General features: G+C 43.1%; 1 protein-coding gene across 7 annotated transcripts in view; it reads right to left on the reverse strand.

Annotated features, from left to right (window-relative positions):
• Positions 1 to 7,500, reverse strand: part of Mef2 (myocyte enhancer factor 2) — a 475,383-nt gene that overhangs the window by 396,896 nt on the left and 70,987 nt on the right. For 6 of the 7 annotated variants that reach the window (XM_086544340.1, XM_086544349.1, XM_086544347.1 and 3 more), the window contains exon 2: positions 4,504 to 4,922. The exons of the other annotated variant lie outside the window; for it this stretch is intronic. The gene's annotated coding sequence lies outside the window, so the exon portion shown is untranslated. The remainder of the gene's footprint in view (positions 1 to 4,503; positions 4,923 to 7,500) is intronic. 7 annotated transcript variants of the gene reach the window in all.

Below are 7,500 nucleotides of genomic sequence, written 5' to 3' on the forward strand. Positions count from 1 at the left end.
TTTTCCATTCTCATTTTTTTTTTCTGATGTCTCTCGTTCACTTATATTCTTTATTTATCTTGCCAGGACTGAGTCGACGGCTTGTTTGTTTGTCTGTCTGTCACCTTTCTTTCTTTCTGTCTATCTGCCTGTTTTTTTTTTATTTCTTTATATTTGTCTATCTGGTTGTCTTTATTTACTTATTTATGTTTGTCTGTCTTTCTGTGTCTGTCTGCCTGTCTGTCTGTCTGTCTGTTTATCTGTCTGTCTGCCTGCATCGTCCCGCCGCGCCGTAACCCGACCCGTCCTCCGACCTACGCACTCCCTCATTGTTACGCAGCTTGCCTGACCTCCGAGATCCTTGTTGCTGTCTTGAGGCCTCTTAGAGCACCCACTTTTCACTCTCTCGCTTATTATCCTTCTCTCTCTCTCTCTCTCTCTCTCTCTCTCTCTCTCTCTCTCTCTCTCTCTCTCTCTCTCTCTGCTTCCCACCCACCATCATCTCTGTATATCATCCGTCCCTCCTCTCTCTCTCTCTCTCGCTCCCTCCCTCCTTCTCTCCCACCATTCTCTTTATAACTTCCCTCCCCCCCTCCCTCCCACCCACCATTCTCTCTATAACTTCCCTCCCTCCCTCCCTCCCTCCCACCACGCTCTCTCTCCAATCCCTCCCTTCTCACCCTCACCCATTGGCCCCCGTCTAGACGCGGGTATATAAATCTATTGCACTTATCTAAGCCATTTTAAGACACTTTACCCGGGGCGTCTAAACCTCGGCTCTACCAGTATCTACTTTTAAGTCGATGTCAAGGGCGCTACTACTACTCCTTCTCAAGATGTTGCAAAAGATTGTTCATTCCGAGGTAAGATAGCCTACGCCGTGGTTCGTTACGCGTTATGGTATTGCGACGGTTCGCACTAAGCCGTAAAGGTGGCATGAGTAGTACTACCGAATGACAGTAATAGAAGCAACGATAATGAATGTTCAAGTAGATAGGAGGTACATATAAACACACCAACGAATTAAATGATAAAAAAAAAAAATCCACGTTCCTTCATCCATGATTTATTCACAAGGAAAACCAGAGGAGCAACGCCACCTGCATGTTGCATCACTTCGCATCATATCAACAACACTGTCATTCGATAGCCTGCAAGCTTTCATTGACAACTCAAGTCGCCAAATGCTACACTTTACTACGACAATTTACAAACTCTCGCGGAAGGCAAGCGACGTTGTAGAAGTATCAAGGAACCAAATAAGAAAGAAGTAACAAAACGTTTATGCAAGGAAAAGAAACACAGCAACAATGGTATACCTTCGTTTAAAAAAACAACCGTAGCTATGAGAGCAAAACCCCGTGGATTCAAATCAAAAGACCCACGTTCGCCACCGTAGTGGCCTGGTACATGTGGAATATCTCATGCTCACACCTGGTATTAATCTTGATTCTGGGGATTAGCTGAGGATCATTCCTGAAGTTCTCTCTCCCAAAGTCGCTTGGTGTTGGCCTCTCAAATGCTAGTTCTGAAGTTTCACGGGCACCCGAGAAGTTGTAATTCTGTGCGTACCTTTCATAACAACACCTTTCTGTTGTTCTATGGGGTAAACTAACTTTCCTACCAGACAAACATTTGCCTAACCAGAGAGTCTGTTCTTTTATGCATGAACTACATGAATGTAACAATCTGAATTCCACGAAAAAGGTAAATAACCAGACTAATCGCATACCTAAACGACTTAGACAATAAAACTAGCTAAACGACTCAATCACAGCTAAACGCCCGTATCGGCTAAACGACTGAACCACCGCTAAAGGATTCAAAAACCTTTCCATGATAGAATTAACGGAAAAAACACACCGGTAAAGCACCAAGCACTGACATCTTGGTTGGACAGCAAGCATGACAATGTTACCAAGACATCCGTTCAGGATATCTCCTATCTCTCCTCCCTCCTCTCTCACTTACCCTTCAAGGCGGTGCTCCCTTCGCCATCACTCTATCTAGCTCTTCTTCAAAAACAAAACACATGATCCCATAGAAGACACGAGGGGAAAAGGAGGACAACTAAAGCTCACCCTTTCTCTCCTCCCCTCCCCCTCCTCCCTCTTCCTCACCCCATCCTTCCCTTCCCCTCATCCTCCCTCTTCCACCCTCCCCGTCCCATTCTCTATTCTCTTCCCCTTCCTCTCCTCTTCCCTCACCCCATCCTTCCCTTCCCCTCACCCTCCCTCTTCCACTCCCCTCCCCCTCCCTCTCCCCCCCATCCCCGTCCCTTTCCCTCCCTCTTCCCCCCTCCCCATTCCCTCCCCATTCCCCCTTCCCCCTTCTCCCGCTGCCCCCAGCATGAGGCAGTCGCCGAGGCATCTCGAACGTTTAGCGTAGTGTCGGCGCTCGCACCCGATACTCGCGCCGCGCGTCTGCCACCTGTTGCCCGCCCGCCCGGCACAGTAACAAGTGTCACTTCGCGCACTGCCACTCCGCCAACGCCGCATGTGAGCCAAACCGATTGTGCTGCCACAACCGGCGCTCCATAGTAGGAAGAAATGTGCATGTGTGCGTGTGCGTGAGTGTGTGTTAACATACATGTACATGGAACAAAGGTATATGCATGAATACGATATATACACCTCCAAATGTATGTTTATATATGTACGTGTATGTGTATGTGTATGCATATGCATATGTATATGTATATGCATATTCATATATATATATATATATATATATATATATGTATATGTATATGTATATGTATATGCATATGTATATGTACATGATTATGTATATGTATGTGTATCTATCTATATAACTATAAATCACAAACACGTATGTATAAGTATTTACACATGTAAATAGATATATATATAAATATAATATATATAACCATATATGTCTAATGATGTAAATATTTATATACATAGGCCTACATACATCCTCCTATACACAAACGTGCGCAAATGATCAAGTCCACGTTCACACTAACCAATATATGAATAAATTATATTCATACCCGATGAATTTGCATATACATATATATAAATATATAATATATATATGTACACACACACACATATATAGATATATATAGATAGATAGATATACACACACACATCAATGTAAATACATATACACATACATAATTACACCACTCATACCTACACACACATACACATCTGTGTGTGTGTTCAAGCGGACGTCACTGAATGGACGTATCAATGAGTGAGTCGTCTCAGCCCACGTCCCAAAGGCCTACTGCTCTTTTGATTGCCAGCAAGTTGAATGATCTCTCCCTCTCAAATATACTCTCTCTCTCACTCGCTCGCTCTTGCTCTCGCGCTCTCTTGTTCTCTCACTCTCTCTCTCTCTCTCTCTCTCTCTCTCTCTCTCTCTCTCTCTCTCTCTCTCTCTCTCTCTCTCTCTCTCTCTCTCTCCCTCTCTCTCTCTCTCTCTCTCTCTCTCTCTCTCCCTCTCTCTCCCTCCCTCTCCCTCTCTCCCTCTCCCTCTCTCCTTCTCCCTCTCCTCTCCCCTCTCCTCTCCCTCTTTCTCTCTTTCCCTCTCTCCCTCCCTCCTTCCTCTTTCCTTCTCTCCCTCTTCCTCTCCCCCCCCCCCACACACACACACAGAACACAGAGAGAACACCGCATCCGGGTTCTCGCTCCAGGGACTTATCATCAGACATGTTCTGCCTGATGACGTCCCCCTCCCCCTTCCCTCTCCTTCCCTCCCCCTCCCCCTCCCCCTCCCCTCCCCTCTCTTGCCTCTACCAAACCTCTTTTTATCTTCTCCCTTCATCGGCTTTGTATTCAAATCACATTGATTCTTTTCCCGATATCAAAATCAATCAAAAGGCAACCTGATAAATGCCTCGACCATCATCTATCACGTGTAGTTGATAAGATCCCAAAGGAGATACTCTGGTCGTTTAGAATCAAAGTGTCGTTTCTTTGACAGCTTCCTCAATTTATATATAAGAATTGATTCTTACTTTGATGTTGCTAGATACATGAGGAACTGGTGCCTTAATTTCAAGATAATTCCATCAGTTTTAACAATAACACCATAAATATCATCATTGTTATTGTCTTCATCACTATCACTTTTATCACTAAAGAACAAAAATATTCAAACCAACATCACCTAGAATGCCAAAAAATATATATATAGAGCTTCAAAATGATAACATTAATAATAATGAAAATAAATAATAAAGATAATAATAATAATACTAATAAAAGTGATGATAATAACAATTATGATAACAATTTCATTATCATTAAATATCATTAATATCATAATCATCATTACTCATTACAATAATTTTCCTATTATCATAATAATAATACCAATAGTAATGATAATAATGATAAAAATAATAACAAAAATAATAATAATTTCATTAATATCATTAATACCAATATTACTGTTATTCCTAACAACTATCATTACTATCATTTTCATAATCACTATCATAATAAAAACGATTACCACAAAAAAAAAAAAAAAATACACGCTCCTTACCTTGAGTCCAAAATCCTTCAAGGCAAAGCTTCCAGCACTACGTCGAACTCCCGGTTGCCTAGAAGCTTCCAAGTGTCTCGCCAAACCTCCAGTTCACAAGACGAGCGGGCGGGTTCCTTCCTGAGGCCCTTGCTTGCTTGCTTCCTTGCTTGCTTGCTTGCTTGCTTGCTCCGAGGGGCAAAACAACGTCACTTCCCAACACCACTTTTTACAGCTCCGAAACACACAGCACTGGCAAGCACATCCCGGGAACACGGTCGGAGGTTTTATGTGCGCCCTGAGTGTTATCACTGCGATAAACTGACCATGGCAATAAGTATCAACAACACACGAGACTGTCAATAACCGACGTGCAACATTCTAGCATTACCCTTAGTCGTGGTCATGTGTGCAACCTGTTTTGTTTTGTTTTGTTGCTCCTGTAATTGTCGAGAAATGTGAAGGAATTATTAATCGTTCTTTTTTTTCTCTCTTTCTTTCGTATGATCGTTTTTTGTTTTTTTTTTCTGTTACTTTCTGTTTAATCTTATCACATAATCACATGAAGATAAATATCACACGAGCGAGGCAGACAGCAATAACATCAACAACGATGAAACTAATAACAACAATAATAACAATGCCAATAAATACGAAACCAATAGCATAAATAATAATAATGGCGACAGCAGCAAAGCAATGACTCGCCACTCGCCAGTCACTCGTCACTCGCGAGTAGACATCAAAACATCGTCCTTGCATTAGCACTGTTCTTCGTAAAGCACGGTGGTGGTGCAGAAAATAATAAATAATAAATAATAAATAATAAATAATAATAATGATAACAAAATAATCATAATAATGATGATAACAAAACAATAATAATAATGATAACAAAATAATAATAATAATAATAGATAATAATAATAATAATAAATAATAAATGCGCCAGACTACATGTTTGCTTTGACGTTCCACGGCTATGGTGCTGAAGAACGAGTATAGAGAACACCCTCTCTGGTTTTGACTGTTCCTTCTCGTATGCACGCACATACACACTGGCACAGGCACATGCAAATACATAGAGGTACTGGAGAAGTAGTGGAAACACGCATGCAAACGCTCACGTACACACAACCTCCCCCCCTCCCCTACACACACACACACACACACGCAAAACCCCCCCACAAGCATACTTCCCCCTCCACATACACACACAGGCACAGCCACAAAACTCTAAACAAGTAAACTCCCTCTTTAAGGCAGTTCTCCTTGTCATTATAATGCTCAAACGCAACAAACCGCGCAAGGACACAATCAGTTCGTATCCCCAAGGTTGCGTGCGCGCGCTCCAGAGACAGGAGACGTTATCTCCGTATCTCAACCCTGCATGCTTCTCTCTCTTCTCTCTCCCCTCCCTTCCACTCTCCTTTCCTTTCCTTTCCTTTCCTTTCCTTTCCTTCCATCTACTCTCCTTTCTTTCCCCTCCTATCCTATCTCCTTCCATTCCTTTCCTTTCCCTCTACTCTACTCTCCTTTCCTTCCCCTCCTATCCTATCCCCTTCCCCTCTTCCCCTTAACTCCTCCTCCTTACCCCTACCCCTTCCCCACTCTCTCCCCTCCTCCCTTCCCCCTTCCCTCTACTCCCTCACCCTCCCCCCTTCCCCCTCCCGCCCTTATCGACCTCAATCAGTGATAAGAGTAATCGCAACAGAACGCCAGAGATACACACAAAAAATATCCAATACAAAACTACAATATGTCGGACTCGTGTTTACGTGATTCTTTTTTTTTTTTTTTATCCTTGTCTTCATTGCAAACTTTTCTTCTTGATTCTTCCGGGGTATTGTAACGTTTTTGATGCTGTTGCTATCCTTCTCCCTGTTCGTTTTCTTCTTTATTCTCTTTCTTTGATTCTTCATCGGCTTCTGTTAGGTTCATTCTCTTTATCTATTTTTTTTTCTCTTACTCTTATTCAATCACGTGTGAAAGTCGTCTAGAACTTTCATTTCCACCGGAACCCCTCTCTTTCTCTTTCTCTTTCTCCCTCTCTTTCTCCCTCCCACAGTCTCCTTCTCCCTCACCCTCTCCCACTCCCTCTGCCTCTGCCTCTGCCTCTCCCTCACCCTCACCTACTCCCTCTCCTTTCTTTCTCTCTCTCTCTCTCTCTCTCTCTCTCTCTCTCTCTCTCTCTCTCTCTCTCTCTCTCTCTCTCTCTCTCTCTCTCTCTCTCTCTTCGTAGGATAGCCTTCCAAACCTTATCAGAGAACAGTATCCGGCCAGTTTTACCACCGGTCTCTCTCCCCTTCTCCCTCTCTCACACTCACTCACTCACTCACTCACTACCTCAACTCACTCTCTCACTCTCTCGCTCTTTCTCTTCCAGCATTTAGAACATGCGCAGAACACAATCACCACTTCCCTTATGTTGTCTTTAGCGTCGATAAGTGCTACACTAAAGAACAGCACAGCGACACACACCCTTACCCTGCCTCCCTTTTCCCTCCCTCCCTCCTCCCTCCTACTCCTCCTCCCTTCCTTTCTCCCTCCCTCCTCCCATCCTCCCTTCCTTTCTCCCTCCCTCCTCCCTCCTTCCCTCCCACCTCCTCTTCCTCCCTCCCTCACTCCCTCTCACCTCCTCCTCCTCCCTCCCCACCTGATGCACCGATTCTGACAGTGATGAATATGTTCAAGTCCCAAGGTGTTCATTCCATTACCTTGGTACTCGCCATTTACTCTCTTCTTTTTATTTCTTTGTTTGTTGTTTTCCGATCCTGGCCTCTTAATTTTGTTTTTGTTTCTTTTCTTCATCTTTATTCATTTATTTATTTATTTATTTTATTATTATTGTTTTATTTATTTTTTATTATTTTTTTTTTTTGGGGGGGGCAACCTTGGCTCTTTAATTTTATCTCATGTCTCCGGCACCTCTACCTGCCCACCCAGATACAGATATTCACTTCGAAGACAAACACAAATATAATATATATCAGCGACTAAGGTTTACGCCCATAATGC

The sequence above is a fragment of the Penaeus japonicus genome, unplaced genomic scaffold, assembly GCF_977035675.1.
Source record: "Penaeus japonicus unplaced genomic scaffold, GWHDUDI00000001_assembly GWHDUDI00000015, whole genome shotgun sequence".
NCBI lineage: Eukaryota > Metazoa > Arthropoda > Malacostraca > Decapoda > Penaeidae > Penaeus > Penaeus japonicus.